The sequence below is a fragment of the Hemitrygon akajei genome, chromosome 18, assembly GCF_048418815.1.
Source record: "Hemitrygon akajei chromosome 18, sHemAka1.3, whole genome shotgun sequence".
Taxonomy (NCBI): Eukaryota; Metazoa; Chordata; class Chondrichthyes; order Myliobatiformes; family Dasyatidae; genus Hemitrygon; species Hemitrygon akajei.
In genome coordinates this window covers 57,649,057-57,673,996 of record NC_133141.1, presented here as the reverse complement: position 1 = coordinate 57,673,996, position 24,940 = coordinate 57,649,057, and the positions used below count along the sequence as shown (strand labels likewise).

The 24,940-nt window shown below is 38.5% G+C and overlaps 1 long non-coding RNA gene across 1 annotated transcript; it reads left to right on the top strand.

The window, feature by feature from the left end:
* Positions 1–10,101: 10,101 nt before the first annotated feature.
* LOC140741609 (uncharacterized) lies at positions 10,102–24,771 on the top strand. Its single transcript, XR_012102093.1, has 2 exons — positions 10,102–10,383; positions 24,526–24,771. It is a non-coding gene; the product is annotated as an uncharacterized lncRNA (long non-coding RNA).
* Positions 24,772–24,940: the final 169 nt, after the last annotated feature.

Sequence of the window (24,940 nt, the reverse complement as noted above, 5' to 3'; positions counted from 1 at the left end):
GGACCTAGGGCATTGGGGAAAGACATACTATATACATGAAAGGTATTGCTTGCTTTCATTTTCAGTATGCTCCAGAAATAAAACTAACAAATACGTGTAAAATGCCACAACAACCACCTTAGTCAGTAACCATTTTAGTTTGGAATGAAAAGAAAACATTGACAGCTAGAATATGTTCTTTTTTATTAATTTTTTATTAGTTTCTACAATGTGACAAAACAAAAAATACAGTAAAAAAGAGGTTTATACAGTGCAAAACAAACATATCAAACGTATAGTTCATAACAATTAAGAAAAAGCACCCATAGTATAATCGTATAAAGTCAATTACCACCCCACCTTCCCACTACCCAACTCCAAGCCAAACTTACGATATATAAAAAAGTTAATCAGAACTTTTATCACCACAGAGCTGCATTTATAAAAGGAAGGTATATTGCCTACTACCTAAACTATAATATATTTACACATTAAAAAAAATGTAAATCTTAACTGAAAGAAGCTGGAAGTAAGGGATTTAAATGCAAAAGAAAAAAGGGAGGGATGCACCCTTAATCTAAATGGGAATTAGGAAAATATTCAAGAAAAGGTCCCCACACCTTTTGGAACTTTATGTCCGAATTAAGAAGTGAATAATGAATCTTTTCATGGTCTAAGCAGGACATAATGTCTCTGAGCATGAGTGGGTGGGGCAGCATCTCTCCACCCGAGAAGGACTGCACGTCTGGCCAAAAGAGAGGCGAAAGACAATGTACGACACTTAGTCGAACTCAGATGTGTGTCAACTCAAAGTGCCAAAAAGAGCAATCAGAGGGTTAGGTTCCAAGTAGCAATTAAGTATATGAGATAAAGTTTTAAAAATCTCTCCAGAATTCCTTCAAGCTAGGACAAGCCCAATACTTATGAATAAGGGAAGCCTTGCCCCCTTTACACTTATCGCAACAGGGACTAATATCAGGATAGAACCAGGAGAATTTAGTTTTTGACATATGAGCCTTGTGTACAACCTTGAACTGTAAAAGGCAACATGTTTAAATTGCGTTCTTTCTTGGATAATTTGGTATATTTCATGGTTAATTTATGCCGTGCATAAATTAAACATGAACTAAACATGAATGTTGTACATCTAATGCCAGTGATGATGCTGCAAGTAAGATTTTCATTGGAATTATGCATACATGTACTTGTGCAGATGACAATACATTTGACTTTGACTCTGGAGAGAAGTGCTAGTATATGACCAGAGTACCGTGAACAGATAAAGTGAAGGGTTCAAATATCAAGCAGCCAAGCTATGGCATCCATTTTGTGTTATGTCATTACACACATAAAAAGAAAACTATTCTATGAATTTAGGGCATTAAACAGAAGTAACAATCTTAAATCCCTGGGTGAAATGTGTGGCATATTTAGTTCTTACTCTTTGCATTCCTTTTATTGTTAATGCAGTTAGTTGGATTATATCAAACCAGACATAACCCCCTGGAGGTTTTCTACTTTATTCAAATACATTCCAAAGTCCTGTTGATCTCTTCTAACTCTGCAACCGTTTATAAGTTTTTGCACTGGCTTAAGTGGTGTGTCTTCTTCTGCTGGTGCTATCTTCAGCTGCTCCCAGTTCAGACGTGTGGTAAACTGCTAAACTAATCAGTTATTGAGTTCATCAGAGCCTTCTGCTAATCTTCAACATTATCATTAGCGTCAACTACAATTCTGTTCTCTTTCAACTTAACCCTTTGGCTCCCTTTTCTAAATATTCTGTACATACATTAATTTCTTATCCCTATGTCCTTATAAGCATGTTTTCCTTCTTCTGCTAATCTTGTGATACTATTTTCAAATTCCTCACCTTCCACCTCCCCCACCCATCCCTGTCCCTCCACAACCCTCTGCCTTCCTTAATTCTTTTTTCACTCAGTGGCCTCTTTATAAGGTACAGGAGGAATCTTTGTGTTTTTCTGCTGCTGTAACCCATCTACTTAAAAGTTTGATCTGTTGTGTGCTCACAGATGCTCTTCTGCACACCACTGTGTAATGTGTGGTTATCTGAGTTACTGTCAGCTTGAATCAGTCCGTCCATTCTCCTCTGACTTCTCTCATTAACAAGGCATTGTGTCCACAGAACTGCTGCTCACTGGATTTTTTTTTGTTTTTCCCACCATTCTCTGTAAACTCCAGAGACTATTGTGCCTAGATCAGCAGTTTGTGAGAAACTCAAGCCACCCAGTTTAGCTCCAACAATCATTCCACAGTCAAAGTTACTTAGGTCACATTTCTTCCCCAATCTGATGTTTGGTCTGAACAAGAACTGAACCTCTTCTTCTTCTTTTCTTCTTCTTCTTCTTGTTCTGCTTCTATTTCCGGCAGTTTAGACACATCTAGGCGTATTACTGCCCTTCACAGGATGTACAGTTAATTACAGAATTTCGAGAAACTCTAATTCTCAAATATAATCTAGTCGCACGTAGAAACAGAATAACTCTTCAATCAGATGGCGATTCTCTTGGTGGCTAAACAAAGATTTAATAGAAAAACAAAATACATTTAAGTCAGACAGCCTCTTGAGCAATATTCTTCTTTCAATTTTGTATCAATTACAACTCAGCAAAACATGCTGAACTGTCTCTGGACTACCACAGTCACATAATCCAGTTGGATATTTCCTATTATCTTTAAGTAATAGTTTAGCCCACAATGCCCCAACCTAAGTCTTGTTAATTTTACCATATCTCTATGATTTAAAGATTAACAGTCTGAGACCTTTTTAACTAGAGGGTGACTCGAAAATAAATGCCTTCCCTTTAATTCATTTTCCAAATCCTCTTGCCAGTTCTTCTCTATGCCTTTTTTTAATTCTACTTCTCAATTCTGCTCTGCCTAGGGGTATTCTAATTCCTACTTGCCCACTCTGTAAGGAAGACTTTGCAATGCCATCCACAATTTTATTTCCCTCCACCCCAGCATGCCCAGGTATCCATGTAAATCTAACTTCACAACCCATCTTCCCTACTCTAAACAAAACTAAGAGAATCTCAATAACTATGTCAGGATGAGCTTTTGATTTATTCCCTTTTATAGCCTCCAAGGCAGCAGCAGAATCCGAACAGATGATAACCCTGCATGGTCGAGAGTCTTCTATCCACCATAAGGCCCAGAGGATTGCTAATAATTCTGTTGTAAAGACAGAAACACCATCTGAAACCCGGTGACCAATCTCAGCTCCAAGTTGAGACACGTACATCCCAAATCCTGCCTGACTGCTCTCTGGGTCCACTGAGCCATCAGTAAAAATCTTCAGATAAGATCCCCATTTATTATTTAAATATTCATTTACAATCAATGCTGTTGAAATTGCTCTGTTTCCTTGAAGCTGAAAAAGGAGGAATAGGTCTACTTCTGGTTCTGGCAAAAGCCAAAAAGGAACGGGTGGCAAGCAAATTTGGTCAGTTATGTCTTCCTCAATCAGTTTCAATTTCACAGCCCAGATATTAACCAAATCTAAAAATGGATATCTTTTAATTTTACTTTGGCGCTCCGACGTCTCCTGCAAAAGACATTTTGATGGACAGCTGTGATTGAAGCCATTTAGTTTTACCCAATACTGCAGGCCCAACTTAACTCTTCTTAAATGTAGAGGTGCTTCTCCCATCTCCACACATAATGCAGGGACTGATGTTGTTCTGAAAGCTCCACAGCAGAGTCTAAGTGCTTTGGACTGCACTAATTTTCCAAGCACTGCTGTAGCAGCGGAACCATAAGCAATACAACTATAATCAATTACTGATCTAATCATAGCTAGATATATTAAGTACATAGTCTCCCGCCCTGCTAACTGAACCTCTTGACCATGTCTGCATGCTTTTATGCAGTGAGTTGCTGCCACATGGTTGGCTGATTAGATAATTACATTGTGTAGGTGTACTTAATTAAGTGATCACTGAGTGTATCTCTTGATTGGTTTCTTTAGATCAGGTTGTCTCTACTATAACTGACTCAGCCTACAGATGAATCGTTTGCCCTAAAGATTTATTTAAACAGTAAATCCCTGGCTCAATCTCCTTATTACCCTTTACTATATGTATAATGTGTTTCTTGCAATATCTAATACTAATAATCAGGCATTTAATATGAGGTCATAGTTGAAATATTCATTACTTAAACTGGGCATGGATTGCTTATACTTGTCTTCCAGTCGAAGGCATTTTACATTTTGTCATTTGTATTTATTTCTCTGCACTACTCACATGGAAAACACTATCTATGTGACAGAGACTTATTTTCACCGTTGACGTGGTTGTTTCATTTCATTTTCCTTTTTCTTTCTTTGGCATATTCAATTTCTCTCACTCCTAAGCTCTAACATCATCTTGTGGTTTGGTGACTCATCATCAAAATTCCACTCATGTGCTGGAATGATATGCGACTGCACCACGCATAAACCTCCAGGTATTGGCTGCAACTGAGGACAGCATTTCATGGTTGTCTATGAGCTCTTCAACAAATCTCATAGAATTTCCTTGTATGTCTCAGCAACAATTAAGTTTCCTAATTGTCAATTGCTCCAATCATTTTGGCAGACTTTGCTTCTGTTCTTCGTTGAGAGGGGGTAGGCAAGTATCAATAGAATCATGTTTCTTCTTTATTCAATTTTGGCCAGCTCCTCTCTCATGCCTCTGTAATTCCCTTTACTCCAGTGATACTGATACAGCTGACTTTAGCTTCTCCTTCTCAAATTTCAGGGTGAATTCTATCACATTATGATCATAAGGGTTCCTTTATCTTAAGCTCTCTAATCAATTCCAGTTTATTGCAAAATGCCCAATCCAGAGTAGCTGATCCCCTAGTGGATTCAACCATGAGCTGCTCTAAAAAGCCATCTTGTAGGCATTCTACAAATTTCCCTTTTTGGGAGCAGCACCAATCTGAATTCCTGCCCCTTGTACCAGTTCCTCAATCACTTATTTGTCTGCCACCTCATTCTATTCCTATGCTCACTGGCACATGGCACAGGCAGCAATCCTGAGATTACTAGCCTGGAGGTACAGTTTCTCAGCTTTCTACCTAGCTCCCTAAAATCTCTCTTCAGAAATTCCTCAACTTTTCTACCTATGTCATTGATGCCGTAGGTAGATTTCTTGGTCCCTTAGGATCCTAATGAAGGGCCCAAAGCGCCGACTTTCCATTCCTCTCTATCGATGCTGCCTGACCAGTTGAATTCCTCCAGCCTTTTGTGTGCTTTACTTTGAATCTCCAGCATTGCAGAATTTCTTATAGGGTTAAATGTTGCCTGGTGTCAGTCCTTATTAACTCTCACTATTACACTCAATGCATTTAAATTGCCCAAAACAAAGTTGCCACACTAACTTGTCTAACTGTACCACATCTTTAATCAAATTATCTCTTTTAGACATTCAATTCTCTTGCTTAATTCCATAATTAATTATCGACTTGTGCAGAGCCATTTGTACTTCAGATCTCTTTTTTTTTCTTTTATACTACCTTCAGTAATTTCAGACTCCTCACAATTTTGACCCATGGTGAATATGTTTTCAAGCTGCCAATTTAATCAATCACTAAGATAATTGGAGTCTTTGTTTTTTTTTGTTAATTTAATTAATTGGTAATTTTAGCATATTTCCCATTGTGCTTCCTATTCACTTCAATTCGACTCTTTCATTCCATTCAGCTAGAGATTCTTCAACCAGAAATTCAAACTCTGTTTTTCCCTCCACAATTGTTGTCTGAACCACTGAGCATGCCCAGCATTTCTGGTTCTCATGTGAGATTTCTAATACATGGACTTCCTTTATTTTCAGTAAATCCTTCATTGCTTTGACACAATGTACCAGTATGTTCCAGATATTCTTACTTATGCGTGCATTTCTCTCCCAAAGTTGAATATGATTTGAGAATGTCCTGTATTCTATTATTGCTAATTAGTTATTTTAAGCATATTTGAAACTAAATTAACTATTAGACAGCAAAAAAAACATGATTATATTTCCATTTTAATTCTGGAATTTACCCTATAATGTTAATAGTTTCCATTTTTAATCCATTTTGGGTGATTTTAGGTACATATTGACTGTTAAATTAAGTATCTCTCCACCACACCACCCACCATTACCCCATTTTGGCATATTGTTTATCTTCACAACTTGCATCTTGAAATCCTGGCTGACCTACTCCTCAATCTGTCTGTTTAATTCTGACAGGCCTCAGTTCTAAAAATTTCACCCTACAGCAACATTAGATGTGTGGATTCAAAGCCCCCTGCTACTTACTGCCCAGCTTTCCAATCGGGGGGTGGGGGGGAGCTGTCTCATTAGCTCAGTGAATCAATCTGACAATTGTTTGTGTGACAGACCTTCACTAGTTGTGACTAGCAATTGTACTTCAATTATTTCCTTGTCCTTTGGCTGAGCCATGGTATTGGTACATGGAAGTAAAGAGCATCGCAAATCTTCACTGCTGGTCTTGGGAGCAGCCTCACTGAACTCCTGTGAAACTCTCTTTTTGCCAAACCTCAAATATTCAGCTCATTGCATTTCATCAATATGTTCATAAAGCAGTCATTATTTCAGCAGCTAGCCCAGACTGCCTGTTTCCAGTGGTTTGCCTACAGAATTTGCCATATGACCCTCGGGAGACAGTAGATTTAAATGGCATTTTAAAGAGGAAAATTTAATACCAAGATTCAGAGTAGCTGGGATTTGTGATTGCATTGTACAAACCATGTTCTGCTTTGAATAAGTTTGGTTTTGTTTGTGAATTGGTGAAAGGTTACTGCTACCTTAAAGCAGCAATAAGATCTCTCATCCTATGATTTTGATAATACAGAAATAATTTAACCTGTTCTAAGCTAGTTCTTAGCTTTAGTTGAAAACATTTAAATCTTATTTCACTGTACACCCTTCCTAAATTTGTATAACTTTAAAGCAGGGGTCCCAACTTTTTATGCTATGAACTTATACCTTTAAGCAAGGGGTCCATGGACTGTAGGTTGGGGACACCCTACTTTAAAGGTATACAAAATTTATGCAGAGCATACATAGTGATTTTGAGAAACTTTTCCTCATAATGGCAGTGTCTAAAACTAGATGCCATAGGCTGAAGGTGAGATGTAAGAGGATTAAAGGGGATTGATGGGGAGAAAACTCCTCCAGGGATGGTGGAGACAGGTATATTTACAACATTTTAGAAGTATGGGGACAAGCACTTAAATCACCAAGGTTCAGAAGACTATGCCTGTAAATTGGGCTAGAATAGATGGGCCTACTTCTGTGCTGTATGAATCAATGACTTTCTATAACTCAACATAATTATTTGCTTTTTCTACCGTAAGGCCCTATTTAATAATAAAAGGAGAGTTCAGTGAAACATCTTTACGAAAGTGAATGTATGAAATCTGGGGTGTTTTAGAATACCACCTCTTGATTAATAAATTATTAATCTGAAATGTTAATCAGACCAAGTTTACGTTAAAACTTCTGCTGGGGAATCCTAATGCTATAGTTCCCCAGTGCACTGTGCCCAACGTCCATCTCATAATGTTACACTTTTCAGTCAGAAGGAATAAAGTTTGGAGTAAGAGGTCAGTCATTCTGGATGAGAAGATATGAGAATATATGTCTTTAGAACTTCCTGCTTCAGAGAGATGTGAATGTTCAATCCATGAATGAGTTCCAGAATGAGACCAATCGGTTTTGGATGGCAAGGAAATTAAAAAATATGGGACTCAGAAAGTACAAGTTTGGCCTTGACCTTATTATGTCACGTAGCTGTCTCCAGGAGTTTTGTGAAACTTTTACCCCAGCTCCATTTTTTGTTTGTTCTTGTCTTCATGTGATTTGTGATTTAATTATATACTGTTATGTAGCCCACCCCATCCTGGACTCTATTTTATGGAAATAGGCTACTAAATCCTTATTTTATACAGTCATAATAAAATAAGGTCAGTCCAAAGCAATTTGCCTGCATCTGAAGATTAGTTCTACAGATGAAAGACAAATTATTCCACCAAAACTATGTGTCAAAAGTCTGTCCATTATGAAATTAAGGAGTTGCGTGAAACTCTGTATTTATACACTCCACTGCAGAATAATATCACTGAGATGTAAAATTAGGATTCTGTGGTTTTATCAATGTACAGATTAAGTTAACAAATTTTCCCATTTTGTTTTCGGAGCAAAATGTTATCCTCTAGGTTAAAAGAAATGTGAGAAAGCATAATACATCACTCAGATTTCTTACTGTAAATATTAAGTGAAGTTTGTTCAAACATTTATTTCGTATAAATGACATACCTGCAAGATATTGACAAACATCTCTTGTAAGTAACACCAAGGGACATTCACTTTTATAACTGTTTGTCATTGTTGTTAAGTGTTGTCATCGACTCATGGCAACCCTATGGATAGTGTAGTTGTCCATAGGGTTTTCGTGCCAAGATACGGAAGTAGATTGCCCCCTTTCTTCCGCACAGATACTGCTGCTGCCCAGGTTGGGACCTGACTGGATTCGAACTTGCGACCATCCACCTCGAAGTCCACTGCTGATGCCACTATACTACCGGCTAGCCCATAACTGTTTGTACAAGTACATAATAACTATATAATTTTGGGCAATTATTACTTCCAAATCTGGGGGCGGGGCAAAAAACTGTTATATCTAAAATATTGTGAACTTCGAAATTCAGTAGGCAGTGACCATTTCTCTGAAGCCAATCCATAAATATGGCAGAAAGTATGCATTTGCTGTAATACTTGCCCTATTGAAAGAGGTGCATGCACTGGTAACCAGACAGGAATTTGCAGTCAGCAGAAACTATTTATTGTGGACACCTGTCACGTTTTAGAATACATTTTATAGTTTTAAGTGTCCCAGAGTTTTTCTAACCATTTTCTGAGTTTACATGGTGCAGCAGGCACAAACCTATTACCCCTTCTGCTAACCATTTCAACAATTTTTGGAGCATATTGAGGGAGGAATATTGTTCCTTATATTCCTACTTTGAAAGAATAGGTTTTGCTCCCCCTCTTCATGGGCAGTCCTATCTACGTTGCTTCTCAACCACCAGCAGTTCTTCCTTTGGCCATCAGTAAAAAAAATAAACTGAACTCACCCACATTTTGAAATAGAAGTTCTATTTGATCTGGCCTCCCTTATTTCCTCCTTTCTCCTGCTTTCTTTCTTCCATTACTTTATTATTTCAACACTGATTTCATTTTATTACTCTCCAGCATACTGTACCCTTTTTTTTGATCTGTTGTAACTCTGTGTTTCCTCTCTTAATTTCCTGCATCATATTGCTCATACATGCCCCAGGTCTAATGACTGTGGTCATTGATGCAGCCTTTAAAAAGTGTATATATATCACAAGCAGAAAGCGAACCCAGACAAAGTGTCAATTCAGGCCAGATAATTTGTATGTGTGAATAAGGAATGGGTTGCATAAAGGAATTGAAAACAGATATCTGATAAATTCAGAACTACTCAGCAGCCCCACTACCTCTCTGAAGATGTGGAAATCCTGTGGAGGCATGGGGGAAGGAAGGGTCAAGAATCGTCTTGTGGATTGATAGCATTGGCCTTCATTAACAGCATGCACCTAAACTTGGAGGATAAATACAAATGCAGTCAATGTTTCTTTCCTTTCTGTGCTTTACGTGACCTAACACAGTTTGCACCAATGTATATTTCTACTGTGGTGCTGCACATGCCTTCTTCCCATTGCTACCATCAAGGAGGAGGTGCAGGAGCGTGAATGCACACACTCAACAGCTTCTTCCCCTCCACAAACAGATTTCTGATTGGATAACCCATAAAGACTCCCTCATGTTTTTCTTTTTTTGTCTGTTTTAGCATTACAGATTTATTTTTATACATACTTATTGTAATTTATAGTTTTTATGATTATGCATTGAACTGTACTGCTGCCACAAAACAACAGATTTCACAACATATGCCAGTGATATTAAACCTGATTCTGATTCTAATCTGGGTATATTTACGTCTGAACTTGGGTAAGATTCCAAAAATAATAGAAAGCTTTTATATTAGTTGAGTTAGAGACTTGCAGACTTGAAAGGCTCTATCCAGTCTTCATAACTGCTTCAGCAAGGGCAAGGCTCATTTTAACAATGAAGATGCAAACATCATTGCTCCCTAATGGCACATGAAACATAAAAGCAAAAGAAACTCATCATGGATTTGTGGATGCATTCTGCTGTATCTCTCTGACTAAGATGCTTAGATGCATCTGTGTTAAATCTTCTGGATTAAAACAAGAGACTTTTCGACTATATGGAGGAGCCGTATCAAGGGACAACTGTAAAATGGTTAGGCTGATTTAATATGTGCAATTTTGAGACAAGTACAGATGTAAGTACTTACAGATACATTGCCCTACTCTATAAACACTCTGCGTTTATGATTGTGAGACCTTTAATGCTAATCCCTTAAGTCCTCTGTTTAGTAAAATATATAACCTATATCATACACAGCTTAAATCAAGATGATTTTTTGTTTGCAGAGACCAAAGCAGTGAAAGAATGGTTCTGACTATTAACAATTTAAGAGTGCATGAAATTGAACTTAGGTGTACTTGTCCTTTCAGCTTCAGGAAGTAAGTGTGTGTGTGTGTGTGTGTGTGTGTGTGTGTGTGTGTGTGTGTGTGTGTGTGTGTGTGTGTGTGTGTGTGTGTGTGTGTGTGTGTGTGTGTGTGTGTGTGTGTGTGTGTGTGTGTGTGTGTGTGTGTGTGTGTGAGAGAGAGAGAGAGAGAATCTGAAACTGAATCAGGTTTATTATCACTGAACTACATAACATGAAATTTGTTGTTTAGTGACAGCAGTAGAGAGCAAAGACATAAATTACAAAAATAAATAAATAGTGCAAATAAATTAATACAATATACAATTCTGCATGGTTTTATGGACTGCATGAAGAAGTTGCTACTGAATTGTTTTTTATATTTTTTTATTTTTATTTTTAAGATAATTACATAGAATGAATAGAATAAAAGAATAATAGAGTATAATATCAGCCTTCCCCCCATCCCCTTAACCCTTCTCCCCTATCTGAAAACATCCCTATCTGAAAAAAAAGAAAAGAGAAAAAGAAAGAAGAAAGAAGAAAGAAAGAAAGATTGTCAGGATATTGGAAGATCCCCACATGCTCCATGGAATTCAAAATAGCTTTAATATATGTATTTATTTATTTCCTCAAATGGCTAATAACTTTATCTTCAAAGGGCCTATATATTTAATCCTATCTTTTGTAAATAAGGATGCCAAATTTTCTGAATTGTTGAATGTAGATCTTCAAGCTCTCGTACCTCTTCCCAAAGATAACAAAAAGCAAGCACATCCCAGATGTTGAGGGTCCTTAGTGACAGATGCCTCTTTCTTGAGGCACTATCTCTTGAAGATGTCCTTAACTGTGGGGAAGTTGGTGCCCATGCTGGAAATGGCAAATACTACGATCCTCTGCAGCCTCTTTCGATCCCGTGCATTGGAGCCTCCATACAACGTGATGCAACCAGTCAGAATGCTCTCCACCATGCATCTATAGACACTTCTAAGTCTTTGGCAACATACTGAATCTCTTTAAATGCTTAATAAAGTAGAGCTGCTGACATGCGTTCATTGTTGAATCAATTGAATCAATATGTTGGACCCATATATCCACATGGGTATGTGTGGTCTGTGAGTATATACAGAGTCAGGAGTGGAACCCGCTCTAGTCTTCTGATGCAGTAGCCCATCCACTTCAAGGCTTGATCTGTTGTGCATTCAGAGATGCTCTTCTGCACACCACTGTTAGAACACACAGTTATTTGAGTCACTGTCGCCTTCCTGTCAGCTTGAATCAGTCTAGCCATTCTCCTTGTTCTCTTTCCTTAACAAGGCATTTTCACCAATGGCACTGTCACGAACTGGTTATTTTTGTTTTCCACACCATTCTATGTGGAAACCATTCTTTGTTGTGCTTGAAAATCCCAGGAGATCAGCAGTTTCTGAGATACTCAACTATGGTCAAAGTCACTTAGATCACATTTTACTCCATTCTGATGATTTTGTCTGAACAATTGAACCTCATGACCATTTCTGCATCTTTTTGTGCATTGAGTTGCTGACACATGATTGGCTGATTCAATACTTGCATCGAGCAGGTGTACCTAATGGGGGCCACTGAGTGTACATATTTCTGTGTTTATATATATGTAATGTGGTATTCATGTGCATTTAAGTGAATGCATTAGTATATGTTTTTGAATGTATATGTGTGCTTATATGTCAATGTCCATTTGCGTGTCTTATGTGCATATTTGTAGTGTGTGTCTACATGTGAAGTTTGTGTCTGTGTGCTCTCACATGAGTGCTTATAATGTAATTAGGGTAGAGGAATTAAGATGGGTGTAAGTTACATCTGTAATAGTTTGCCACATTATGCATGATCTCCAGATATAGTGTAATACAACCTAGCAGCCTTTTTACCAGCAAGGGAGATGAAGCTATGACTGACATCTGAACTCCACTTCCCCTCACTTTTACTAGCTCTCGAACTGAACATATTTCACTAATGGAAGCATTTGAGTTAGGGAGGAGGCAACAGTGCAGAGAGTGGAGATTGACTGTAATAAGTTGGTGATGGGGGAGACAAGTGTAGGGGGACTAGTTTTCAGTCCTTTTTTATGCAGTCATTAAGTCAATGGAAAATTAGGGACTTGGCCTCAATTTGCCCCCTTTTCATATTGTAATAGACAGGGCCTATTAAAACAAAGGGAAGTCAAGGGGACAATAGAAAATATAGGGAAAGTAAAAAAGATTTTAAAAGGCTAAATGTGACAAATAGCAGAATGTTGGAGGAACTCAAGTTAAGCAGCATCTATGGAAGGGAATAAGCAGTCAATATTAGGAATCATTAGGACTGGATGAAGGGTCTTGGGCCTAAACACTGACTGATAATCCCCTGCGTGACTGATTGAGTTCCTCCAAAATTTTGTGAGTGTTGCTTTGGATTTCCAGTATCTGCAGAATCTTTTGTGTTTTTTGTGTTATTTCTGTTTTTGACAAATAACATTAAGGAAAGCATTTTATAAGTAAACTATGCAAAGATTACCTAAGTAGAAACAATAAATATAGGAATATTCAAGAAACAGCAAAGAACAGTTCAGCACAGGAGTAGGCCATTAAGCCCATAATGTTCAGCCAAACATGATACCAAATTATGTTAATTCTCTTCTGCCTGTACATAATCTATATCATTCATTCTCTGCGTATTCATGCCACTAACATATTTACTTCACTAGCACCCCATTCCAGGCACCTAAAACTGTCTGTGTGTTTTAAAATAAATAAATCAATAAATTGTCCAGTGCATCTCCTTTTTCCCACCTCTCAACATAAATACACATCCTCTGTACCAGGCATTTCTATCCTCGGAAAAAGATTCTGACTGTCTATCATGTATATGCTTAGCATAAGCTCTTAAACTTCTATTAGGTCTCACTTCAGCATCTCACTCATCTACCACCATCACACAGCATTTACAAGGACTGTGAATCCACAAGATATTTACTTTTCCTACTGTCCTTAAACCCACTGAGTGTAAACCCACTGAGTTGCAACAGTATTTTATTGAAAGTTCCAGAAATGCTCTGTTAAGAACCCTTGAATAAACTAAACACACTTTCTGTGAATTCCATAAGTCTTGTGTGTAAGTGTGTACCCACTGTAATGGGCTTTGTTAGAGGCCACCACTGGGACAGTCTAGTATTATAACAGGAAGAAAGAAAAGTAAAACAATTCCACTCAGGCAGCATTTATCTGGCAAGAAATCAGATTGGTTTGCACTTCAATTTCAATGAAAAATCAACCACAAAAGAAAAATGTAGACTTTGTGTAAGCTCCATAAATCCACAGTTTTCCTTTTAGTTCTGATATGCTCAGGGAAGCCAGTGGCCTAACGAATACAGTGGCATCTAGCCACATTTCCAGGATTTTGGAAAATAAATGTGTGGCCACTTATGTAAAAGTATCCTTAAAGTGGATGAGGCTGAGCAGATCCCTGGCAATGGAATCTCCACACATGGACAATCACTGTGTGAGCTGAAATCATCCTTGCTGATTTTAATCCGTGTCATATTGCTTATTTATATCACTGGTCTTTAACTTTATATGGGAGCGAGACTTTTATTTCCAACCATCATGAACCAATTTTGTGAAAACAATCTAGCTTTCCATTGAGTCTTAATGATGAATTTCTGGAGATACTTTAGCATTTATTTATCTTTGTATATCTTCTTGCCAAATATCTGTGTATTTCTAGCAATTATTTTATTTGAAATCTGGCTTGGTTGCATGACTTAAAACGAATATTTTCTGCTCATTTGCTAACAGCACCAAGTGGAAATGGGCCAGTGAATATTCAATAAACTGTGTACTGAAGAACTTTCATTCATAAGTTCCATTGGTCATTGCGTAAGCTCAGTATGTCACTGTACCTTATTCTGTAATTAGCTTATTTGGAAAAGGTGTTATTAATTATTTAAAGTAGTGTTATCAGTGTACTTAACACAGAGCCAGTCTTCTTTTCAATGTGTTTAACTGTCAAATCTCAAGGTCAATGATACTTGATTCCATTTTGATGTACAGTACTCTCTCTGCTATCCAGCATCATAGAACCATAGAACATTACAGCACAGAAGCAGGCCCTTCGGCAACTTCTTGGCTATATCAAACCATTTTTCTGCTTAGTACTGCTGACCTGCACCCGGCCCATATCCCTCCATACACCTCTCATCCATGTACCTGTCCAAATTTTTCTTAAATGTTAAAAGTGAGCCCACATTTACCACTTCATCTGGCAGCTCATTCCACACTCCCACCACTCTCTGTCTGAAGAAGCCCCCACTAATGTTCCCTTTAAACTTTTCCCCCTTCAACCTTAACCCATGTCCTCTGTTTTTTCCCCCTAGCCTCAGTGGAAAAAGCCTGCTTGCATTCATTCTATCTGTACCCATCATAATTTTATACACCTCTATCAAACCACCCCGCATTCTCCTACGCTCCAGGGAATAAAGTCCTAACCTATTCAACCTTTCGCTGTAACTCAGTTTCTCAAGTCCCGACAACATCCTTGTAAACCTTCTCTGTACTCTTTCAACCTTATTAATATCCTTCCTGTAATTTGGTAACCAAAACTGCACACAATACTCCAAATTCAGCCTCACCAATCCCTTAAACAACCTCACCATAACATTCCAACTCTTATACTCAATACTTTGATTTTTAAAGGCCAATGTACTAAAATCTCTCTTTACCACCCTATCTACCTGTGATGCCACTTTTAGGGAATCTTGTATCTGTATTCCTAGATCCCTCTGTTCTACTGCACTCCTCAGTGACCTACCATTTACCTTGTATGTTCTACCTTGGTTTTTCCTTCCAAAGTGCAATACCTCACACGTGTCTGTATTAAATTCCATCTGCCATTTTTCAGCCCATTTTTCCAGCTGGTCCAGATCCCTCTTCAAGCTTTGAAAACCTTCTTCACTGTCCACTACACCTCCAAACTTTATATCATCAGCAAACTTGCTGATCCAGTTTACCACATTATCATCCAGATCATTGATATAGATGACAAATAACAATGGACCCAGAACTGATCCCTGTGGCACACCACTAGTCACAGGCCTCCACTCAGAGAAGCAATCCTCCACTACCACTCTCTGGCTTCTTCCATTGAGCCAATGTCTAATCCAATTTACTACCTCACCATGTATACCTAGCAACTGAATCTTCCTAACTGACCTCCCATGTGGGACCTTGTCAAAGGCCTTACTGAAGTCCATGTAGACAACATCCACTGCCTTCCCTTCATCCATTTTCCTGGTAACCTCCTCAAAAAATTCTAATAGATTTGTTAAACATGACCTACCACGCACAAAGCCATGTTGACTCTCCCTAATAAGTCCCTGTCTTTCCAAATACTTGGAGATCCTATCTCTTAGTACTCCTTCCAATAATTTACCTATTACAGATGTCAACTTACCGGCCTATAATTTCCTGGATTACTTTTAGAGCCTTTTTTAAACAACGGAACAAGATTAGCTATCCTCAAATCCTCCGGCACCTCACCCGTAGATATTGATATTTTAAATATATATCTGCCAGGGCCCCTGCAATTTCAACACTAGTCTCCTTCAAGGTTCGAGGGAATACCCTGTCAGGTCCTGGGGATTTATCTACTCTGATTTGCCTCAAGATAGCAAGCACCTCCTCCTCTTCAATCTGTATAGGTTCCATGACCTCACTACTTGTTTGCCTCATTTCCATTGATTCCATGCCAGTTTCCTTAGTAAATACAGACGCAAAAAAAAAAACATTTAAGATCTCCCCCATTTCTTTTGTTTCCATACATAGCCGACCACTCTGATCTTCAAGAGGACCAATTTTATCCCTTACTATCCTTTTGCTCTTAATATACCTGTAGAAGCTCTTTGGATTATCCTTCACCTTGACTGCCAAAGCTACCTCATGTCTTCTTTTAGCCCTCCTGATTTCTTTCTTAAGTATTTTTTGCACTTTTTATACTTTGTACTCCTCAAGCACCTTATTTGCTCCCTGTTGCTTATGTCATATCTCTCTCTCTCTTCTTCTTTATCAGAGTTCCAATATCCCTAGAGAACCAAGGTTCCTTATTCTTGTTCACTTTCCCTTTAATCCTGACAGGAACATACAAACTCCGCACTCTCAAAATTTCTCCTTTGAAGGCCTCTCACTTACCAATCACATCCTTGCCAGAGAACAACCTGTCCCAATCCATGCTTTTTAGATCCTTTCTCATTTCTTCAAATTTGGCCTTTTTCCAGTTTAGAAACTTAACCTGAGGACCACAGCTATCTTTATCCATAATCAAGTTGAAATTAATGGTGTTATGATCACTGGAACCAAAGTGTTCCCCTACACACACTTCCATCACCTGTCCTAACTCGTTTCCTAATAGGAGATCTAATATTGCATCCTCTCTAGTTGGTACCTCTATATATTGATTTAGAAAACTTTCCTGAACACATTTTACAAACTCTAACCCCTCTAGACCTTTAACAGTATGGGAGTCCCAAACAATACGTGGAAAATTAAAGTCCCCTACTATCACAACTTTATGTTTCCTGCAGTTGTATGCTATCTCTGCAGAGTTGCTCCTCCAATTCTCATTGACTATTGGGTGATCTATAATTTAACCCCATTAATGTGGTCATACCTTTCCTGCTTCTCAGCTCCACTCATATGGCCTTGGTAGACAAGCCCTCTAATCTGTCCTGCCTGAGCACTGCTGTAATATTTTCCCTGACTAGCAATGCCACCTCCCCCCACCCCCATCCTTCATTCCTCTGCCTCTATCATGTCTGAAACATTGGAACCCTGGAACATTAAGCTGCCATCCATGGGAAATAATGGGTACCAGTTGAATGGGAATTGCCATTAGCATGAGAGATGCTGAAAAAAGTTATTGCACATTACACAACAGTATTCCACACATAACATTTTACTGTAACTGCTGACCTATATGTCATCTCTTTTCCTTTTTAAATAATAATGCTTAATACCATAAAATATCATTACTGCAAGTTGTGGAGCTGTGAGCTGATGGGAGATTGTGTGAACAAAATGACAAAAGAACCCAGTGTGCCAAATTTACTTTCTCAAAAACTTTTATGAAATTACTTAATAATCTTCAAATATTTTGTCAGTTGCCTAAGAATTCTGGATGTATAAACATTGGGTAAGTGAGAGTTTAATGTGCAGTTAGGAAATGGCACAAAACAAGTGACGGCATGTACAAATTCTGCTCTTGCTGTTTTAATCACTACATATCATTTTAATCTGAGTTGGAGCTGACTTCCGGAAGTAAAAGATTTGGAGAATTCAGGAAATGAAATGATAGATTTAAATGGGACACAAATGTGACTGCCACAATCCTTTAAGAGGTTAAGCAACTCAGACTTAAATGAATTATTATGAGCCTGTTCCGCCAAGTAGATTAAATGCTGGGTTATCTGCATCCTGTGCTTTACACTTAACTTCAGGAGTGGAATGTTATGTCCCCAAAGTGTATTTATCAAAAAAACTCAACAAAGAGTTCTTTCTTCAGCCCACATGTAGTGGCCTTGTCTGAGCTGGTTAGGGTGTGCGAGTGCTTCTATCATTTCCAAGGCTCCATGGAATTTTTTCAGCTCGTGTGTTATTGTGTTGTGTTGACTTGTTTCCCTTCATATTTTACTTCAATTTTATTGATAACATCAAGTACAATCTATAACAGATTTGTTGCTCCCCCGTCATTGCAACATGTTCTGCAGACTTTTTTACAATTGCTGTAAATTGTGCAAAGCTTGCTAAAGACAAAAGAAAATAATATTATGCGCCTCAACAGGCAAGTAGCTATAAAAAGATTTAACAGTGGGAACACCTGGATTTTTTTGTTATATTAACACAGCTTGAACGACTAAACCTCAAGAGGGTGAAAATTGAAACTGAAACTGAAAAATGTTACAATACACAATAACTTACTCAGGCTTTTCATTGGATCTTAAGCCTTCCATTGTATAATTTGTAGTGGACCCAGCTTGGCAAATGAGATTTCTCTTTTAACATTTTCTTCGGATTGTGGGTATTGCTGGCAAGGCCTTACATGCTGCCCATTATCAACGGTCCTGAGGGAATGGGGGTAGCTCTTCTCAAACTCCTGGGGCATTTACTATAACAGTGGTCAGCCATAGTGTTGGGCTGGAAGTGTGTAAATAATAATTGTTCCTTTAATGCTGTCTCCCCTTTCAAGGATTATTGTATTTAGGGATGAGAAGTTCTGGAAGGAGACTGTATGCAATAATACAACATTTGAAATGCCCTTTGTTCATATAAGTAGTTCCCTGAATAATGTATCTTCAGAGACTCAATAAGAGAACTACTAAGGATCAATCTACAGTAATGTGGTGTCATCAGTACATGCTGATACAAAAGTCTTTGCTTCTTGCGTCACTTATAATATTGTAGAAAGACAGATGATTGTTGGGAAATATAACCAATCACAAAATATCTTTGGAGTGTACTCACATTACTGCTGCAATCCCAATCTCTTGGATATTAAGAGAATTAAAGGATATGGCTTAGTATAGGAAAGTGACACTCAGTTAAAAGATCCTATTGAATGATGGAATAGGGAGGCAGTGTCAAATGGCCCACTGCTTCTGTTTCTTATATTCTCACTTTCTAGTCCCCACCCAGGCCAAGGCTGTTTCCAATTCCACATGCTCTGTCTTCATCACCAATCTTCTCATATGTAAACTTAATATCTTAATGAAGTCCATGTACATACAGTTATGCTTTACAAATTTACATTGCCTTTTTCTGATCAAATTCTACTTGTCAAAATAGACTTATCACCAGGAATACAGTATTGCCATGGCAGCACCTTCACCTTTATTTTTTCCAAATAAAGTATGGAAAAAAAATGTTTGCTGGAGGTGCCTAAGAACACATGAACATGCATTCAATGGCCACTTTATTAGGTACACCTGTATACCTCGTTAATGCAAAATATCTCATCAGCCAATCACGTGATAGCAACTCAATGAATAAAAACATGCAGACAGTCAAGAGGTTCAGTTGTTGTTCAGACCAAACATCAGAATGGAGAAGGTATGTGTTCTAAGTGACTTTGACTGGAATGCTTATTGGTTTCAGACAAGGTAGTGTAAGTATCTCAGAAACTGCTGACCTCCTGGGATTTTCATGCACAACAGTCAGAATCAGGTTTATTATCACTGGCATGTGATGTGAAATTCATTAACTTAGCTGCAGCAGTTCAATGCAATACATAGTATAGAAGAAACAAAATAAAAAAGAAATAACTAAATCTTATTCAGTATACTTTATATAGTATATATTGAATAGACTGAAAATCATGTAAAAAAAACATACTGTATATTAAAAAAAAGTGAGGTAGTGTCCAATGGTTCAATGTCTTTTTAGGAATTGGATAGCAGAGGGGAAGAAGTTGTTCCTGAATCACTGAGTGTGTGCCTTCAGGCTTCTGTACCTCCTACCTGATGGTAACAGTGAGCAAAGGGCATGCCCTGGGTGCTGGAGGCCTTTCTGAGATACCGCTCCTTGAAGATGTCCTGGGTACTTTGTAGGCTAGTACCCAAGATGGAGCTCACTAAATTTACAACCCTCTTCAGTTTCTTTCAGTCCTGTGCAGTAGCCCCACCCCACCCCCTCCCCATACCAGATAGTGATGCAGCCTATCAGAATGCTATCCATGGTACAACTATAGAAATTTTTAAATGTCTTTGTTGATATACCAAATCTCTTCAAACTCCTAATGAAGTATAGATGCTGTCTTGCCTTTATAACTGCATCAATATGTTGGGACCAGTTTAGATCCTCAGAGATCTTGACACCCAGGAACTTGAAGCTGCTCACTCTCTCCACTTCTGATCCCTCTATGAGGATTGGTATGTGTTCAATCAGCTCTTTCGTCTTACTGACGTTGAGTGCCAGGTTGTTGCTGTGGCATCACTCCACTAGGTGGCATATCTCACTCCTGTACATCCTTTTGTCACCATCTGAGATTCTACCAACAATGGTTGTTATCATCAGCAAATTTATAGATGGTATTTGAGCTATGCCTAGCCACATATTCATGGGTATATAGAGAATAGATCAGTGGGCTAAACACACACCCCTGAGGTGCACCAGTGTTGATAGTCAGTGAGGAGGAGATATTATCACCAATCCACACAGATTGTACTCTTCTGGTTAGGAAGTCGAGGATCCAATTGCAGAAGGAGGTACAGAGGCCAGGTTCTGCAACTTCTCAATCAAGATTGTGGGAATGATGATATTAAATGCTGATGAACAATTGATTAAATGTAGTTGATGAACAGCATCCTGACATAGGTGTTTGTTTTGTCCAAACCCACGTAGAAAGCCATTGAGATTTCATCTGCTTTTGACTTATTATGATGATAGGCAAATTGTAATGGGTCCAGGTCCTTGCTAAGGCAGGAGTTCAGTCTAGTCAACAGTCTCTAGAGTTTACAAAGAATGGTGTGGGAAACAAAAGAAAACCTCCAGTGAATGACAGTTCTGTGGGTGAAAACACCTTGTTAAAGAGTGAGGTCAGAGGAGAATGGCCAAACTGGTTCAAGCTGACAGGAAGGTGACAGTAACTCAAATAATCATGCATTACAACTGTGGTGTACAGGAGAGCATCTCTGAATGCAGAATATATTGAAACTTGAAGTAGATGGGCTTACATCAGCAGAAGACCACAAACACACTCAGTGACTACTATATTAGGTTCAGGAGGTACCTAGTAAAGTGGCCACTGAGTGTATTGCTACCATTTAAAAATAGTTCTAATTCTATTAAAATTATTGAACTAACTGAAAATGTAAGTTATAAATTTGCAGGTTGCTCTATACCATTTAAAACTTGTCAGTGATGCAACACGAGACCCATCCCTTGATGAAAAAGCAACTGTGATCCTGCACTAATTTAGTACCTACCCATTGATTCTGCAGGGGCTTTGGTGAACAGTGGTTATTTACACTTTCTGAATTAATTGACTTCACTCAAAAGTTAAAGTTTCTGGGCATTTTTGTTCTAATATTTGATTTGTAAATCATTGTAACAGTTCAAGGATCTTTGGTAGCTGATTAATCCAATGGTGGAGTACTATATTGTCTCATTCAGAATATCAATCAATACAATTTAGTAAACCAGGCATTCATTGTACAAATATACTGCTGGAAAAAGGGTGAACAAAATGTGAGTCTGGTTGCAGAAAGCAGGTTGTCAATATGCTTGCCTCAATGTTCCATTCATCTTTAGCCCATCCCTGACCAATCACTGCCTCAGGGCAGCCACCTTTATTACTTATTTTGTTCTTCACTAATTGGTTAGTTTGGTGGGAAAAATAGAATTTGACCATGAAAACAACAAGCTGAATTTATAGAGGATACTTAGCTATAAGACATATGATAGAAATTTCCAATACCCTACACCATTATTTTTCACCAAGCCAATAATGACATGCAAAAGACAGGGACCTGGATCAGAGCATCTTCAGGATTAGAGATAGGATCCCCACTGTGATTCACAGTCAGTGACTCAGATCATCCCTGGAATCAGCAAACAGGCCATCCCCTTGGGCTGTGGATGTAACCCCTGCTATCCTGGGATTAGAATCCTCTATTAAGCTCTCCAGGGTTGGAGCCAGATCTATCTGCCGTTCTATGGTGCAGGTACTCCCACAGAGCTGTTGGGTAGAAAGTTCTAGCATATGGACCCTGTGCAGTCTCTAATGATATTGACCTTCCAGAGATTTGTTAGTGTTGAACTCGCCCTGGTAAATGGATGGCATTCCACCACAATCCTGATCTGTGCCTTCTAGATGGTGAAAGTACCTTTGATATCAGGAGCTGAGCCACAAACTGCAGTTTTGTCAGGCTCGGATCTTCTTCTGTTTACATGGTATTTTATGAGGCTGACTCACGTTGGATTGAGGTCACCGATGACCCTCACGGTGGGGGACTCAGAGAGCCTCAGGGTACATGGTTAGATTATTTTTGTGTTTTTGATGATTATTGCCTGATACTTCTGGGGCAACAATGTTATTTGCCACCTTTAAACCAATGCCTCAATATTTGAGGTTGCGTGGCTCATTTTACTCAGAGTTTGCAAATGGAATTAAGCATAGTCATCTGTGAGCATCCCTGCTCCTGACATGATGGAAAGTCAATAATTAAGCAGATGAAAATAGTTGGGATTATTCCATAAGGAAGTGTTGCAGTCATCTCCTGCCTTGGATGATTGCTCTTGCACAACTGTTAACATCCTCATTTTACAAAGTATGACCCCAGCTTTTGGAGTCATTGATACCCATAGATACCCATTGACTTCAGTTTACCAGGTTCATGTACAACCCCATGCACCATCTAAACATTCATTCCACCTGCCACTGGTTCTAATGCATTACAGTAGTACCATTTATAAAGCATTTTAGATGTACTCTCCTAGATGACATTGCATTTTAGATGTTGTACTCTCCTAGAGGATATTGCCAGCAAATCAAACCCATGAACCTGCCAGCAATTTGCGCTCTTCCTAGACATGAGTGTAGAGAGTACATCAGTGGCTAAGCATGCATACTTGAGGTGTGCTTTGGTTGATTGTCAGTGCTTTTCAGTACTTGTTCAGTACTGTCTTAATAGCAAATGCACTCACTCACAATTCATTTCTGGAATTCAGCTCCTTGATCCATGTTTGGAACAAAACTGTGAAGGTTTCTGGAACAAAAGTGTTCTTGCAAGTCACTACCTAGCAAGTTAAATAAATGCCAATTAATGGCACTCTCAATCGCTGTGCTTGTGATTGAGGGTTGACTGGTTGTGAAGTAATTAACAGAATTATATTTATTCTGCTTTTTAAAATGGAATATACTTGTTTAAAAGTTACCACTGATATCTGCAAGTTCTGCCTGAAATGGAGGGAATGTGGAGTGTGTGACCAGTGACATCATTAGCAAATATTAGCCACACAAAGATGCATCACACAAAAAAAACCTGAGCCAATGTTGCCTGTGGTTGCAATTTCACCTGGATGTGATTACAAATGTATATGTTGGATTTACAGGCTTGGCCAGATAGTTTGCAACTTCATTATTGGGTGTCTGAATATTGTAACTTTAACTTCCTTACTATGGTGACTTAAGTGGAGAAATGTATTCCTCACACCCAGCCATCAAGTTGTCTGAATTTGATGGCCCAGGTCATTAATGTAGCTCTGGTGGAGTCAGAAATTACTCCAACTACCCATAGCTTCTGCCCTGTGAAACAGAGATAGAAGCTGTACATGCATTTGTGATCTACAAGGCAGCTGTCAGGTGCCCAGTTATTGTTCTTGTAAAATTTGGAGGCTGTTGGGGAGAGGTGTTCTTGCAATCCTTTCCTCCCATTCTTAAATTATCCCAGATGGTTGTACTATACGTTAGCAAGTGAGATCCACCACCATGTTCACCTTAATTGCCCCTCCCAGAGCAATGCTAAGAAAGGAAGAGAGGAAAGGTTGATTAAGGCCTCTTGTCATTTAAATTCTATGGGCAGGAACCTCACCCAGGTCAATACTGAGGCCTTGGAAAAGATCTAGGATTGCCTGGGCAATGTTACTTTCTCTAAAGGAAGCATTTTGCTCAGTATTATTAATACCATATCTGATGGAGGAGAGTCAGGTTTTAAATAATCTGAGCAAGAAGTGATTGAAGCACTTTGTTGATTAGTTTCCCATGGGATAGTTGCATCTGGAAGTTTGGATGCCACCACCCAAGCATGCCACTGTGTGATATAATTAATGGAACACATGAAACTCTTCTGTAACTTCGAACTAGTCAGTCTCTCAAGTGAAATATAGTCAAGATAATTTATAGCTGCTATTCTTCATGATTATTCCAATTTAGCTGGAAAACCTGAAAGCCAGAGGAGGGCACAAAAGGGCATCTTCCACAGTGGAACAGCCTACAAGTGCTCCCATCGCACATGATGTCTGGATACTTGGATGAGCTACCAGGAAACAGTCAAGCCAGAGAACTATCTCCTTGCAAAGGTCAAGGAGGGGACAAAATCATAAATATAAAAAACCTGTTTTATTTTCCCAAAGTTTGAGATCATCAGAACTGCTCAGCAGAATAAATCCTTTGAATTCATTGTTGATAATCCTTTATTTCTCTTCAGTACAGAACATTCACTGAAACTAACCTTCAGCATCACAGCATGATATTCCAATTTATGGCATAAGCAAGTTAAAGGTCAAATAACTAAATTATTTGATGGAACATGGATCTCAAGTATGCCAGCATAATGTTGAAGCTGATG